Below are 17,757 nucleotides of genomic sequence, written 5' to 3'. Positions count from 1 at the left end.
AGGACAGTATGATGAGGGGTGATTGTGGTATAGCAGAATGAGTCACTGCACACAATGTCTCGTTCGATGGCGTACACGCACAGAAGTCTCTACATTATCAGATTCTCTGAAGACGGGAATCTAAACCTGTCTTGCTTAGAAATGCGAGCGGGCCCTTTAAACTGCGTTGAGCATGATCCACACGTTCCCAAGCACCCAAAAGTTTCTTCTCCGAAAAGAGTTGGCTGTCTAGGTCATATGTAAGACACTTCAAAGATTGTCTTTCAACTGCGTATAAAGGGTACACACACCGGATGTGATTAATAGTTTTTGGCGTGTTACACAAGTTGCAGTTAGGATTTCGCTCTTGTCCCATCATGCATAATTATTGTCGCGTGTAAGCAACACCCAGCGGCGGTCTATGTAGTAGCGTTTCTTGGTCTCTCTTCGGTCGGAACGAAAGGCGAAAAACACGACAAGAAGGGACATACACTCCCAATGATGCGGCCATAAGCGTTCTTCTTGTTAGGGCCTCACCTGCCTTAGAGAAGCTCTTCTTGTCTAAGGAAGGTGAGGCCCTAACACCTGCCTACCCATTTATTGCAGCAACAGCGCACTTGGATCGTAAAGATGCAAGCGTTGGGACGCGCTGTATCGACAGCTGTGACGAAACGTCTCGCATGCATATCTCTTACTGCTGTGTTCCCTCCGTTTCGTGTGAAGAGGAAAGACTCCACAAAAACCACTACTTTCCCACTGAGTTTTGTAGAGTCATGGTAGATTGAATCTAGAAGAGTTAGACTGTGTCCTTGCTTTGTATAGAAGTACAACTTTCAGCTATCGCGTTTATTGTTTCACTGTTGCGGTATATTTATCTTTAAATGTAATGCGTTTCCTAGCGGAGTGCAGGTACTTTGAGCATTTCTACCTACGCCCCGCCGCGGTGGTCTAGTGGCTAAGGTACTCGGCTGCTGACCCGGAGGGCGTGGGTTCAAATCCCGGCGGCGGCGGCAGCTGCATTTCCGAAGGAGGCGGAAATGTTGTAGGCCCGTGGGCTCAGATTTAGGTGCACGTTAAAGAACCCCACGTGGTCTAAATTTCCGGAGCCCTCCACTACGGCGTCTCCCATAATCGTGCACAGTAAAAATTCCAGCACAAGTTCATAGACGCGTACAATCGTCTATGAACTTGTGCTGGATCTATATATACTTCACAGTACATGCATAATGCGCGTTACAGAAAATGAAGCCTTGCTGCCCTTGCATATTGCGTTTATTTATAGGCAAATAAAACATAAACTTTTTTTCTGTCACACAACTTTTTCACTAGATATACGTTCACGTATACGTACACTACACATGCAACACCTCAAATGTTTATTATATTTTTTTCAGTTTCACTTTATTGACAATTTTTTGCAACATACAATTGCACTGGTTTCAGTTTAGTATACTGCTTCAAGTACATAGAGACTACAAATGAAATACACGCTGATATATCCCTATAATTCTTTCATGTATCTACAATCCCAGTGGTTTTCAGTTTAATACTCCTTCATGTACACAATCGGTTAATGGGAATGAAATACAGGCAAATATATACTTATGATTCTTTGAAATATATAGAATCACCATGATTTCATTATATACGCCTTCATGTACACAATCGTTCCCAAGAAGTGATGCACACAAAAATATATGTGGATAGTGTTTTCAAATGTATACAATCACAGTGGTTTAAGCTTTGTATTCCTGGATGTATAACAACTGGTTATGAGAAATGATGTACATGCAAACATATATGGGTTTTCGCCAATATAACTTTAGTGAATACTTAAGAAACCAATACAATGATCAGAAACGCAATAAGCTAAAAACGAACACAATAAGCTAAAAACGAATACAAAACTGAGTCAGGACACACAAAAAACAAAAGAGGTAATGCATAATTATGGCTGACACAGCTGGGTCACTTTATGCCAAATGTCGCAGCCATTTTGGCAACCATCTCAAATGTATTTGAAAAACTCGTGCTGCATTGAAAATAGTGAACTTCTGGAATATTTAGGAGAGGAGAAATATTTGGTCACGTGGCTGCCTTCTGAACTTCCTGGAATGCCGTCTAGGTGTTATATGTGAAAAATTTTATTTTAAAAGCACCGCTCCTTCTTTACATACGAAACTCGGTCTACGTGTTACGTAACAAGAGCTTAATTTGGGAGAGTTGGTTCATAGTGGTTGTGTGCTAGTCACAGCGTGACAACTTTAGGAAGAGACAGAAAGGACAGGAAAGAGCACCGACTGTCAACAGAATTTAATGAATGTGCTACCAGCGCTTTTATACGGAGTACAAGAACCGTGTTCTTGCGCGACGACACGTGTGAGCACTACAAAATAATCTTAACTGTGAAAAGAATACTCCCTCTCGGAAAGGATAAGTGAACGTGTAGTGATGCACTGATCATTGGTTCACCTGATAAAAAATACTTCTACAAACGTTAAATTGGCATTAAGTAAACCGTTTCTCGTGACGAATGAGGCAAGATTGACAATTCCTGTTGCTGTTTAGTACACACACTTTTGAAAGCTTGCAAGGGGTGGAAAACAACACGCTAATATCATATCTGCTGGCTATTTTTTTACTTGTGAGACACGTGATGTGGTATAACAATGAAAGGTTTTGGCCATTGTTTTTTGTTGGTCCTGCCTTCTTTAACTTTAATTTCTGCAGGAGGGTTTTGCAAACGGGTGTGATGATTCTTTTGGGATACCCAGCATCTTTTAGTCTTTTAATCTGGTTTTTAAGCTTGACCTCACCCTTGTGCTAACACGACTTCTGAAGGGTGGCCTGAATACATGTATTATCAATTTCTCTTTCTACTAATTTTGAATGCCCACTATCAAAAGGCAGAACATTCTTAGCACTCCTGGGCTGATAGCACCAGCCTATACCCCAACAGCATCATCACACTTGTTTGCGAAACCCTCCTGCAGAAAGTAAAGTTAAAGGAAACAAGACCAAAAGAAAAAGAGAATGACCAATCACCTCTGCATGTCACACGGTACTACGTACATAAGGTGTCTCACAATTTTAGGAAAAGAGCCAGCAGACATGACATTGTTGTTTTCCATCCATTTCATGCTTTCAAAAGTGCATGTACTTACAGCAACAGGAATAGTCAATCTTGCACCATTCGTCACTAGAATAGGTTTACTGAATGCCAATATAATGTGTATGAGATACCACTAACACGTGGAAAAGTAAACATAGGACAAACTGGGCAATGCTTCAATGATCAAGCAAGACAGCATGCTTCAAATGTTAAGAAGGGCTATAGTAGTCTCATGGCCGGACACCGTAAAGAATGTTAGTTCTAGGTTTCATAAAACACGGTTTTTGAAAAAAAGCAAGCAGAAAAAATGAGAGATTTTAGAACTCTTTATCAGGAAGGCCAAGGATCAATGCATCAGTACACCTTCACTTATCTTTTCCGAAAAATAGCATTCTTTTCTCGATTAAAATTATTTTGTCATGGTCACACATGTGTTGTTGCAGATGAGCCCTGGTGTTGTGCTCAGCATATAAACGCTCGTAGCACCTTCAATAAAATTCAGTTGACAGCGCTCTTTCCTGTTCTTTTTGCGATAAGAATTTTATTACAGAAAGAATTTCATTTTCTTACAATTTAGGTATATTGATGAGTTTTCATTGTATCACAACATGGAGCAAATTGCATCTCAATACGGACAAAAATCGCGAATTTGTGGAATTTGTGATATTTTATCGTATATTTCAGCCGCTTGAGAGGTCTAAAGATATTTTTTCATCAAAATATACCTTCTGTGCAGTAAGTATTCACTGCTCAGTTATTCATACAAAGTGCAATATTGCAATAAAAAATGCAAACATAACATATTTTGGCTTTATTCTTGGAAGCAAATGTGGCAGAAAAATTGCACTATTATTATTGAGCTTCAAATACCTTACAGAAGCACATTTACTTAACATCATCATCATCATCATCAGCCTGTCTACGTCCACTGCAGGACAAAGGCCTCTCCCATGTTCCGCCAGTTAACCCGGTCCTGTGCTTGCTGCTGCCAATTTATACCCGCAAACTTCTTAATCTCATCTGCCCACCTAACCTTCTGTCTCCCCCTAACCCGCTTCCCTTCTCTGGGAATCCAGTCAGTTACCCTTAATGACCAGCGGTTATCCTGTCTACGCGCTACATGCCCTGCCCATGTCCATTTCTTCATCTTGATTTCAGCTATGATATCCTTAACCCCCGTTTGTTCCCTAATCTACTCTGCCCTCTTCTTGTCTCTTAAGGTTACACCTACCATTTTTCTTTCCATTGCTCGCTGCGTCGTCCTCAATTTAAGCTGAACCCTCTTTGTAAGTCTCCAGGTTTCTGCTCCGTAGCTAAGTACCGGCAAGATACAGCTGTTATATACCTTCCTTTTGAGGGATAGTGGCAATCTACCTGTCATAATTTGAGAGTGCTTGCCGAATGTGCTCCACCCCATTCTTATTCTTCTAGTTACTTCAATCTCGTGGTTTGGCTCTGCGGTTATTACCTGCCCTAAGTAGACATAGTCTTTTACAACTTCAAGTGCACTATTACCTATCTCGAAGCGCTGCTCCTTGCCGAGGTTGTTGTACATTACTTTCGTTTTCTGCAGATTAATTTTAAGACCCACCTTTCTGCTCTCCTTGTCTAACTCCGTAATCATGAGTTGCAATTCGTCCCCCGAGTTACTCAGCAATGCAATGTCATCGGCGAAGCGCAGGTTACTAAGGTATTCTCCATTGACTCTTATCCCTAACTGCTCCCATTCTAGGCTTCTGAAAACCTCGTGTAAGCACGCGGTAAATAGCATTGGGGAAATTGTGTCCCCCTGCCTTACACCCTTCTTCATTGGTATTCTGTTGCTTTCTTTATGAAGCACTATGGTAGCAGTTGATCCCCTGTAGATTTCTTCCAGAATGTTTATATATACTTCATCTACGCCTTGATTCCGCAGTGTTTGCATGACGGCTGATATTTCTACTGAATCAAACGCCTTCTCGTAATCTATGAAGGCTATGTATAGTGGTTGGTTATACTCTGAGCATTTCTCTATTACCTGATTGATAGTATGAATTTGGTCAATTGTTGAGTAGCCTGTTCGAAATCCTGCTTGTTCCTTTGGTTGATTGAATTCTAATGTTTTCTTTACTCTGTTAGCAATTACCTTTGTAAATAGCTTGTATACTACAGAGAGCAAGCTGATCGGCCTGTAATTCTTCAAGTCCTTGTCATCTCCTTTCTTATGTATTAGGATGATGTTAGCGTTCTTCCAAGACTCTGGTACTCTTCCCGTCAGGAGACACCTCGTAAATAGGGTGGCTAGTTTTTCTAACACAATCTGTCCTCAATCTTTCAGCAAATCTGATGTTACCTGATCCTCACCAGCAGCTTTGCCCCTTTGCATGCTCTCCAAAGCTTTTCTGACTTCTTCTATCATTACTGGTGGGGTGTAATCTGGGTTACTGCTAGTTCTTATAGTATTAAGGTCGTGGTTGTCTCGGCTACTGTACAGATCTCTGTAAAACTCCTCCGCTATTTTAACTATCCTGTCCATATTGGTGGTTAATTTGCCTTCTTTGTCCCTTAGTGCATACATCCGCCTTTTGCCTATCCCAAGTTTCCTCTTCACTGCTTTGTCGCTTCCTCCGTTTTTCAGAGCGTGCTCAATTCTCTCCATGTTATACCTTCTTACATCGCATACTTTACGTCTATTAATCAACTTCGAAAGCTCTGCCAGTTCTATTTCGTCTGTTGTACTTGACACTTTCATGATTTGACGCTTCTTAATTAGGTTCTTCGTTTCCTGGGAAAGCTTGCCGGTGTCCTGTCTAGCTACCCTGCCTCCAACTTCCACTTCACACTCCGTGATGATACTCGTCAGATTATCATTCATTGTATCTACGCTAAGGTTGGTTTCCTCGCTAAGAGCAGAGTAACTGTTCTGCAGTGACACTCTGAATTCCTGTACTTTCCCTCTCAGTGCTAGCTCATTGATTTGCTTCTTGCGTATCAGTTTCTGTCGTTCTTTCTTCAAGTCTAGGCGGATTCGAGCCCGTACCATTCTATGGTCACTGCATCTTACCTTGCCAACCACTTCCCCATCCTGCACGATTCCTGGGTGTGCAGTCATTATAAAGTCTATTTCGTTCTTATTTACGCCATTAGGGCTCCTCCATGTCTACTTGCGGTTTTCTCGTTTTCGGTAAAAGGTATTCAAAATACGCAGATTATTGCGTTCTGCGAATTCTACTAGTAGCTGTCCTCTGGCGTTTCTAGTGCCGATGCCATAATCTCCTACTGCCTGGTCTCCAGCCTGCTTCTTCCCTACCTTTGCATTAAAGTCGCCCATTACTATAGTATACTGTGTTTTCACCTTACTCATTGCCGATTCCCCGTCTTCATAGAAGCTTTCAACTGAAGCGTCATGATGGCTGGATGTAGGTGCGTAAGCCTGTACTACCTTCATTTTGTATCTTTTATTCAGTTTAATTACAATGCCTACCACCCTTTCATTAATGCTATAGTAATCCTCTATGTCGCCAGCTATGTTTCTGTGAATTAGGAACCCTACTCCCAGTTCTCTTCTGTCTGCCAAGCCCCGATAGCAAATGACGTGCCCATTCTGTAGCACAGTATAGGCCTCATCTGTCCTCCTAACCTCACTCAGCCCTATGATATCCCATTTAATGCCTTCTAGCTCCTCGAATAATAAAGCTAGACTTCCCTCACTAGATAACGTTCTAACGTTAAACGTTGCTAAGTTCAAGTTCCAATGGTGGCCTGTCCGTATCCAGAGATTCCTAGCACCCTCTGCTGCTTTGCAGATCTGACCGCCGCCGTGGTCAGTTGCTCCGCAGCTGGTGGGGACTGAGGGCCGTGAGTTAATTGACGAATGCCAACGGGAGGGGGTGGCCAGATACTGCACCAGGGTGGCCAATCCTTCTCTGGTGAGATCATCGGTGCGTACTGGCTTTAAGCCGGTACGATCAGACAGTAGTGGGAATGCTCCATGCATGTCTTCCTTATTGTTGTTCAGCAGCGTTGGCGGCCACCCACCACGGAGCCCAACGAGGGGACGCTACAAGGTTACAAATGCTGAAACCTGCAGACGCCAGCCGTACAACGCCACTATAACCCAATGCGCCTAGACCAAGGTAGGCTATTTGCACCGGGTTAACCCTAGCCGATAGGAAGTTTGGAAGTAAACGGAAGAGAGTAGAAGACAGGACAGATAAATAGTAAGAGATAAAGACGAAGATGTAGGGAGAGAGAGATAGGAAAAGGCGACTGCCGATTCCCCTGGATGGGTCAGCTCAGGGGTGCCGTCTACGTGAAGCCGGGGCCAAAGGGGTGTGTTGCCTCTGCCGGGGGGCCTTAACGGTCCAATCACCCAGCGTCGGCTCAACCCCCAGGATCCCCTTTTCCTCGGACACGGCAAAGCCACGCACGGCTAGGCGTGGGAGGGAGTCGAAACTCCCCCGTTAGCTCGGGTTGATGGTGTCGCTACACACCAAACGCCTACTTGCGCAGGCGCCCCTGCGCAAATTTACTTAACAGGTAGACCGAATTTGCTTTAGAAAAAATAAGCGGTAGTTTTAAAACGAAATTTTCCACAAACAGCACACAGACGGCATTATGCCAGGAAGTTATAAGCCAGCCACATGAACAAAACTTTTTTTCTGGCTGAAATATTCTAGCAGTTCACTGTTTTCAATGCAGTAAGTCAGCACATTTTTTTTCAAATACAATTCAGATGGTCGCCAAAGTGGCTGGGACGTTTGACATGGAATGGTCCATCTATATTTAACCAAAATAACTTATACAAATAACAATATTTGTTCATCTACCATGACCACACTTAAAAAATTTGTTCAGGCATTGTGACACTAAAATTTTCAGCGTCGTACTGCCTGAACAACTTCTTTGATAAACTCCAAACTCAAGCCGAGAAAAAGCCCCTCAATCACGGTGGTTCTCAAAGGCCTTGCGGCCGTAGACAATGTTGAAAATAAAAAAAATCAACTCATCAGTGTTGTCACTCCTTCTTCGTCATTACTCACACGGAAGATTTTTCGGTTATCCATGTGGAGGTTCAGGAAGTAGGCTTGCTCTAGGCTGGGGCCGGGGTAGACTACGCAGGACGTCAGCGGCACCCTCTCATCCTGTAATAAGAGCAAATATTACTTCTCATAAAATGATGTTCGTGCTGTTCTGGCAGCACCATATATAAAGAATCTGTAGTGTGTATCCTTTGAAATGGCGTGTAATTGACATTACACTGAACTCGAACCATACAATCCATACATTACAATAATTTCGTATGATAAAGATAGGAGATTTCCAGCATACAGCAAATTCCCGAAATGAGGTGAAGTGTAAGACTACAGTTTAAGAATGGCACTTACGAAAGCCTGACCTCACCTAAGAATCAAATTCCTTCTAGGGTAGTGAGCCAGTGTGAAAAACAATTCTTAAAGTACAACGTTCAGAACATGTAGCATTAATCAAAACGCACAAGAAACTTACCTCTTCATGTACAAACAGTGAAGACATCTCTGCTTTCTCTTTTACATGAGAACAAATGATCTTGGGCGTGGCACTAGCGAAGAGGTCTGCAAAAAGAAAGTAAAAGAGTTACTGACTTTAATCACGCCGCTAACAATCTGAGGAATTGTTACAAGTCACCAATCAGAGCAATTCTGACTGCCTCTATAGGGGCATCAAAAATGAACAATTTTCTCGTTCTTTCTACCCTCACAAGACGCTCCGTCAATGGAATCTAATCGAAATTTGACGCTGTGCTTCCTATTTGCCTGCTTTCTAGACGTAGGGCGGCGAACATGTGTTTTGTGCACCTAATCGAGCACAGAAATTCGTCATCTATAATTCAATCATCTTAATTCATTGTAATTTGATAAAAGATGTGATATCTCGTCCAGTTTTTAAAAGAGTGGCGGGCCTGCAATAGGCACTGCCTAGCATGTATGAAAGTATTTCTTTAAAAAAATTTTGTTCAAACCTTGCTTTCAGAAAAAGCGTCTGGCATATTTCGACAACCAAGCCCATCCTCTGATGGCAATCAGGGGCACGCTATTAGCGATTATTGACCACGAGATTTACAAACGTAACCCGTGCCTAAATACTCAGTTAAACACAATAAAGCAAGTAGGAGCGCTCGAAAGACACCAACGCGCGCGGACGCCGTCTACGTTGCAGCAGCCATGGCTTATGCTAGAGCTACCGCACAAAGCTCCCACAGTCACGTATACTCTCTCGATTCTGTTATAACGCTGAACGTTATCGCAGATAAAAGCAAAACACGAAAACAACAAACAGAAACGAGGGAAAACAACGCACGGCGATGGCCACAACAACGCGCCTTTGGAAGTCTGCTAGATCTTTCCCTGTTGCTGGTGACACTTGTCCCAAATTACTTAAAAGACCGAGGCGCACGTGCTGTGAGCATCGCGGCATATCAGCACCTTCAACTATATCATTTGTAAGCAAAAAAAAGGCATTTCGTACAGTGCGCCTCTGTACATAATTTTTTCTTTTTCTTTCTTTTTTTACGCTTACACCTACAGAAGCACTTTGCACTTTTGAGTATTAATAGAAATGTTATTACGATGTAGCACAAAGCACATCTTAAAGCAATATCAATCACTTTGTGCAGTATAGAGACAATGTGCGATCAGCAACTGATGCCGCCCTTGTTAAGTGATCACATCACTCACTGTATGAGTGATGCAGGCACCTACACAACATCGCGCATAGCAGTGTGAACTCGTTAAGTCACACGTTCAATCGGGCATCTGCAACAGGCCCGCGAACGCATGCTGTTGTAAATGGCTGGCAACCTACTTCGGCAGAGCTGCTGCAGACGCCCAGCTAGCGCTGTATGATTCATCATCATCATCATCATCATCATCATCAGCCTGACTACGTCCACTGCAGGACAAAGGCCTCTCCCATGTTCCGCCAGTTAACCCGGTCCTGTGCTTGCTGCTGCCAATTTATACCCGCAAACTTCTTAATCTCATCTGCCCACCTAACCTTCTGTCTCCCCCTAACCCGCTTCCCTTCTCTGGGAATCCAGTCAGTTACCCTTAATGACCAGCGGTTATCCTGTCTACGCGCTACATGCCCTGCCCATGTCCATTTCTTCATCTTGATTTCAGCTATGATATCCTTAACCCCCGTTTGTTCCCTAATCCACTCTGCCCTCTTCTTGTCTCTTAAGGTTACACCTACCATTTTTCTTTCCATTGCTCGCTGCGTCGTCCTCAATTTAAGCTGAACCCTCTTTGTAAGTCTCCAGGTTTCTGCTCCGTAGCTAAGTACCGGCAAGATACAGCTGTTATATACCTTCCTCTTGAGGGATAGTGGCAATCTACCTGTCATAATTTGAGAGTGCTTGCCGAATGTGCTCCACCCCATTCTTATTCTTCTAGTTACTTCAATCTCGTGGTTTGGCTCTGCGGTTATTACCTGCCCTAAGTAGACATAGTCTTTTACAACTTCAAGTGCACTATTACCTATCTCGAAGCGCTGCTCCTTGCCGAGGTTGTTGTACATTACTTTCGTTTTCTGCAGATTAATTTTAAGACCCACCTTTCTGCTCTCCTTGTCTAACTCCGTAATCATGAGTTGCAATTCGTCCCCCGAGTTACTCAGCAATGCAATGTCATCGGCGAAGCGCAGGTTACTAAGGTATTCTCCATTGACTCTTATCCCTAACTGCTCCCATTCTAGGCTTCTGAAAACCTCGTGTAAGCACGCGGTAAATAGCATTGGGGAAATTGTGTCCCCCTGCCTTACACCCTTCTTCATTGGTATTCTGTTGCTTTCTTTATGAAGCACTATGGTAGCAGTCGATCCCCTGTAGATTTCTTCCAGAATGTTTATATATACTTCATCTACGCCTTGATTCCGCAGTGTTTGCATGACGGCTGATATTTCTACTGAATCAAACGCCTTCTCGTAATCTATGAAGGCTATGTATAGTGGTTGGTTATACTCTGAGCATTTCTCTATTACCTGATTGATAGTATGAATTTGGTCAATTGTTGAGTAGCCTGTTCGAAATCCTGCTTGTTCCTTTGGTTGATTGAATTCTAATGTTTTCTTTACTCTGTTAGCAATTACTTTTGTAAATAGCTTGTATACTACAGAGAGCAAGCTGATCGGCCTGTAATTCTTCAAGTCCTTGTCATCTCCTTTCTTATGTATTAGGATGATGTTAGCGTTCTTCCAAGACTCTGGTACTCTTCCCGTCAGGAGACACCTCGTAAATAGGGTGGCTAGTTTTTCTAACACAATCTGTCCTCAATCTTTCAGCAAATCTGATGTTACCTGATCCTCACCAGCAGCTTTGCCCCTTTGCATGCTCTCCAAAGCTTTTCTGACTTCTTCTATCATTACTGGTGGGGTGTAATCTGGGTTACTGCTAGTTCTTATAGTATTAAGGTCGTGGTTGTCTCGGCTACTGTACAGATCTCTGTAAAACTCCTCCGCTATTTTAACTATCCTATCCATATTGGTAGTTATTTTGCCTTCTTTGTCCCTTAGTGCATACATCCGACTTTTGCCTATCCCAAGTTTCCTCTTCAATGCTTTGACACTTCCTCCGTTTTTCAGAGCGTGTTCAATTCTCTCCATGTTATACCTTCTTACATCGCATACCTTACGTCTATTAATCAACTTCGAAAGCTCTGCCAGTTCTATTTTGTCTGTTGTACTTGACACTTTCATGATTTGACGCTTCTTAATTAGGTTCTTCGTTTCTTGGGAAAGCTCGCCAGTGTCCTGTCTAACTACCCGGCCTCCAACTTCCACTGCACACTCCGTAATGATACTCGTCAGATTATCATTCATTGTATCTACGCTAAGGTTGGTTTCCTCACTAAGAGCCGAATACCTGTTCTGCAGCGACACTCTGAATTCCTGTACTTTCCCTCTCAGTGCTAGCTGATTGATTGGCTTCTTGCGTATCAGTTTCTGTCGTTCCTTCTTCAAGTCTAGGCGAATTCGAGACCGTACCATTCTATGGTCACTGCATCGCACGTTGCCAATCACTTCCACATCCTTAACGATTCCAGGGTGTGCACTCATTATAAAGTCTATTTCGTTCTTATTTTCGCCATTAGGGCTCCTCCATGTCCACTTGCGGTTTTCTCGTTTTCGGTAGAAGGTATTCAAAATCCGTAAATTATTGCGTTCTGCGAATTCTACTAGTAGCTCTCCTCTGGCGTTTCTAGTACCGATGCCATAATCTCCTACTGCCTGGTCTCCAGCCTGCTTCTTCCCTACCTTTGCATTAAAGTCGTCCATCACCATAGTATACTGTGTTTTTACCTTACTCATTGCCGATTCCACGTCTTCATAGAAGCTTTCAACTGAAGCGTCATCATGGCTGGATGTAGGCGCGTAAGCCTGTACTACCTTCATTTTGTATCTTTTATTCAGTTTAATTACGATACCTGCCACCCTTTCATTAATGCTATAGTATTCCTCTATGTTGCCAGCTATGTTTCTGTGAATTAGGAACCCCACTTCCAGTTCTCTTCTGTTTGCCAAGCCCCTGTAGCAAAGGACGTGCCCATTCTGTAGCACCGTATAGGCCTCATCTGTCCTCCTAACCTCACTGAGCCCTATTATATCCCATTTAACACCCTCTAGCTCCTCGAATAGTACAGCTAGACTTCCCTCACTAGATAAGGTTCTAGCGTTAAACGTTGCCAAGTTCAGGTTCCAATGGCGGCCTGTCCGGATCCAGAGATTCTTAGCACCCTCTGCTGCGTTGCAGATCTGACCGCCACCGTGGTCAGTTGCTTCGCAGCTGCTGGGGACTGAGGGCCGTGAGTTATTTGACGTAAGCATGTGGGAGGTAGTGGCCAGATACTGCACCAGGGTGGCCAATCCTTCTCTGGTGAGGGAGTGCGTTCTCGGCGGTGTTTGCCGGTGAGGCCGCACCCCAGGCCTCCTAATGCAGTTCCATCAACACGCGGATTTTTTTTTTGATTGCTGTATGATTACTACCTACGAAAACAGTACACTCACCGTTAACAGGCCCACGTTGTCCGCGTCTGCCACTCCATGAACATTCCTTAATCCGAGCGTCACTTCGAACACGGTGTCATGCGTGACCACCATTGAAGATGCGCCTGTTCGCTCGAACTCACACAGCGACCAAGACCCCAGACCAACGCAATGCATTTGAAAGACGATGAGACAGAGAGACGGAGAGAGCAACGTTGAGAGAGAGCAGGAGGAGGCACTGGCGGCGGCGTCGCGGCTGTCGACGCAGGTGTTCGGTGACGCAACTATTCGCTTATCTACACCGCCGGTAGGGGGGAGGCAACGCTGGCTGGGGTGAGCGGGGGGGGGGGGGTAGGAGCGGGAAACCCGCCAAGACGGCGCCGAAAGGCAAACACTATGGCGCATACGGTGGACGGCCGTTCGACGCGGAATGACTCCTTGTAAATGGCAACTCTCCTTCCAGCCAGTCGCACAGCGAGGCAGGTTATTTACCAGCCTCGGGTTCTTTGAGTATTTTGACAGAGTGCTATTGCAGTGGGCGCAAAATAGTGAAGCAAAACTTGCGGAAAATAAAGTGCACCATGGAATGGCCAGAAACAATAATTATTTCGTCCTCGGTGGCATTAGCGGGAGAGCATCGCTACACCTTTTTCCAGAGGAATTTTTTTCGCATTGTGTGTGTCTGGCAATTCCGCGTATGGTGCTGCAAACACTGAATGCGTAGTCGAAGCTGGAACAAATTAATCCACAGTCGCGGATGTTTAGAAGGCTTGTTACACAACACGAAACGTGCCGAGGTTGTTATAATAAACTTTTTGCTGACCACATGATCAGCACATAATTCCATATGGTTGCCCAATGAGCTAGCTAAGCACCTGTAGCAAAGGCAGGGCACGTTCTTGTTAAACGTTGTTAATATAAACGATGCTTGTGCATAAGTGCAGGGACAGCTTTCCATGTGAATTTGTCATAACCCACGTTTTCGAGCGTAGGAGCGGCTCAGCGGACCTAATCAGCTACCACAGCAAGTTCGTAAGCAATGATGAGGTAGGAAAATGTGCAGCTGTTTTCCATTTACTGAATAGTCCGTGTACAGTGCGTTGACCACCGCCATTTCTTAAGCCACCTCCCATATAGACTCCCAGTCTGAACAGGTGTGGGACTTTAAACACTAAGAAGCAGTGCCCCCCCCCCCCCCCCCGCACACACACACGAAATTCGAGGGTGCACGGGCTGATACACACGCATACTTATTCACAGGCGCATTCACAGGCGCACATGCGCAGGCTCACGCACACACACCCAACTCGGGCGAACATTATGTTGCTGTATATAATCCACAGCAAACATGTAGCTTATAACCAACGCTAAGGTGAGCTTTCGTAACGTGGATTGCAGTGAATTGCCTTATAGATGAAACGCGATTTGCTTCAGCTGGCATTCTGCTGTATTCGGAGAGCACCTTCACACATTCTAAGTCTAGGCCGTCATTTAACGCAAGGTCCGCATATTTGTGCAGTAGCTACGCTGCTCGGCCGCCAATCCGAAGGTCGCGGGTTCGATGCCGGCCGTGGCAGTCGAATTCAGATGGAGGTGGAAAGGTAGAAGCCTGTGCACTGTGCGATATCAGTGCCCTTTAAAGAACACCAAATGATCAAAATCTCTAGAGCTTTCCACTACGACGACCCTCATAATCATATTGAGGTTCTTGAGACGTAAAATCCCCAATATTATAATTAAGTGTTCTTATGCTGCATATTCCATCTGATGAATCGTCACCTACATCCTTCTCAGGCACAAAAGCGCCCTTAGAGCCTATTTTAGGGTGCTATCGAGGCAAGCACCCAAACAAATGGGTGCTTTTTTTTCAATCGACCATTTATGAATGTTGAAGAGTGTTGCAATGGGTGCTTTCTCGTAAAAGCACCCTTTTTAAACCTTTTTGGGTGTAAAATATTTACTGTGTATAGTGGTTTTGGGACGTGAAACCCCACATATCAATCAAGCATTTCTACCTACGTATCCCCCAGTCTTTCTAGCCGCTTACGTCTTGGTACTTTGGTGATCATCTCCTTAACTAGGAGCAGAACAAAACTGGTATGGGAGGATAAGAGGGTCTGACACACTTGTTTGACTGGTCATGACATTAATAACGTGAAAATTTCATCGCATACGCCATGGAAGTATTCTATCACAAAGAAACGCCAGGTCTCGAAACTGCTTTTCAAAAAGGCCCTATACAGGCGTAATGTATGTGAAACGGGAATTACGGTTGCAGGGCTGACCCTCTATTTACAGGAACATTACCCGTGTGCCACTGTGTTACAGGTGTCACGAGAGGTTAAAGTCAATTGTATCTAAGCGTCTTAGACTGAGGATGGTGTACATAGTATTTTATAGGGATACCATGGTAGCAAGCAGAAGCACGTTTTGTCAGCTTACCGCTTCCCATGTTGGTAGTACCCTGTTGCTGTTAGTGCCAAAGTGCAACCGTATTCAACAGGTTATATAAAGCAAGGATACTATTCAACGCATGTATACGTTGTCGCTCCACACGATTCGCATAATATGGAATACAATAATACGTGGCATCTGCCAAATTTTTGTAGAAGGCTCGCAAACAGCTTGCACTATTCCCCCCATAAAAAGTATGTTAACATTTGCATCCAGAAAGTTCATCACTCTTGCATTTAAAAAAAAAAAACGTTCCTTCGCACAACAACGGTATCATTGTGACAAGCACCGGGCTTTCCAAAGACAGTCTGCTAGCTCGTAAAAACCTTTTGATCTGGATGTGGTACTCCTACTAATCGTTCTCGCCACGGCCCTGCCACTTCCTCTCCTGCTCCTTGGACCTTTCACGTTCTCTACATTCTCCACCAATTTTTCTCCACGACGACTGGGGCTCCTTGCTGTTGCCCATGGAAACGTGCAGATGTCTTGTCATGCTCATGTTTTCTTTTTTCGCTCATGCCATTTCGTGCCTCGGCTAAACTACGCGACATTGTGCGCGATCTTTTTGTGCGCTGTGGGCTGGCGCTATTCCATGCTGTGCCACCTGTAGACTTTTTCACTATACACCTCTAGCATGTATAACTGCAAAGCTGCTTGGGCTGGTAGTCAGATGTCGGTTATCAAGGAAATCACCGCCAAAGCACAGGTTAACCGGTCGTTAACGATGTTTAGCAGTGAGCTCAGTCCGACGCTGCACTGAAGCTTTTCACAAATATTGGTTATATGTGTATTAATGTTTGACACAAGTTTGGTTCGGGTTTACATCAGTGTTAATTTCACATGCCGCACATTGTGCCTTTCATGACCACAGTCTTGCATGAGCGTAATGAGCGGCTAAATGAAATTCACAATTCGTTAATCACTGTGGCTGTTCTCAAACCACAGGGGGTCAACGACTTCACAGCTGAAGCCATCGTGCCGCTGCAGAAACTGCCGCCGAAGTTGGGCGTTCGCCCTAGTGAATGCGCTCCGGCAATTATTACAATGACCTTGTACTGGCCACCATGGAGCTTGTTGGGCGCTCCATTGTGGCAAGCGTTTGACATCAAGAGTTAACTCAGCGGCGTAGCTTGCACAATTGCATGATGCGTAGATTGTCATGTTCCTTAAGCGCGTTAGGTTTGCAACTTCGGTTATTCTTTATATGCGGCTACCCCGCTCTTTGCTCCGAAAAAGAAAAAAAGATTCTGATGTGTTACGACTATTGGGTGGTGAGCTGTGCTTCATGCAAAAGTTGCTTGAGCACTAGCGCTTTGGCTTGTTGGCTCAGACGGCAATTGGAGCGCTACTGTGTATTTAAAAAACCAGTTGCCTACGTGCACGTTCTGTGGCTTTTGTTGAGCGCCACCGACATATACGCATCTACTCACTGTATTTCCTACTTCCTGTTCATCCTCTGTCTGTCATTCTTTCACACAGCTTTTCTCTTTCTCCCACTCAGGGTAACTAACTGGACATGTCATTGGGGACTGACTGCCCCCTCACACTTGCTTTCTGCTTTCCTTTCTGCAACAAGAACCACGTCTTGTAGGTAAGTTCCGATACCCTCAAGTAATGATACCATGTGCACAGTAACACAATCAGACTAAACTTTCGGACTCTGGTTGGAAAGAGTAAACAGCAAATGAAAAGGTGCGCGGCAGCTGTGCCCCAGCTATAACAGTGATCTGCTTATAGAAGTTGTTGGTATATTATGAGTGAAGCTCCCTAAGGAGTGGGTTGGTCGTCTCCTGTATGTGTGCATGTGTGTAGTAATCACCTCACAGCATATCCACGGAATGACTGATGATGAGTGGGGCGAAGCTTCGGAGGGTATTATCGGCAAACCGTGAATCATCCACTGGCTGTGTCCGTGCATCATCTGTCTGTTTGACGCACGAATGGACGGACGAACGCATAGACGGACGCATGGACGGATAGACGAACTGACGCACAGACGGATGGACGAACAGACAGATAGACGAACGCAGAGACGGACTCACAGACGGATGTACGGGTGGACGGATGTATACATAGATAAACGCACGGAGGGATGGGCGAAGACAAACAGGCGAACGCAGAGACGGACGCACAGACGGACGTACGGGTGGACGGATGAATGCACGAACGGATGCTCGGATGGACGGACGGAAGCAAGAACGAACGAACGGACG

At 44.5% G+C, this 17,757-nt stretch overlaps 1 protein-coding gene across 2 annotated transcripts in view; it reads right to left on the bottom strand.

Annotated features, from left to right (window-relative positions):
• Positions 1-17,757, bottom strand: part of LOC119167322 (uncharacterized) — a 60,857-nt gene that overhangs the window by 35,191 nt on the left and 7,909 nt on the right. The gene's annotated exons all lie outside the window — the stretch shown is intronic.

Source organism: Rhipicephalus microplus, chromosome 6, assembly GCF_043290135.1.
Source record: "Rhipicephalus microplus isolate Deutch F79 chromosome 6, USDA_Rmic, whole genome shotgun sequence".
Lineage (NCBI taxonomy): Eukaryota > Metazoa > Arthropoda > Arachnida > Ixodida > Ixodidae > Rhipicephalus > Rhipicephalus microplus.
Note: the sequence above shows the minus strand (reverse complement) of the source record. Positions and strands in the feature narration are given on the sequence as shown.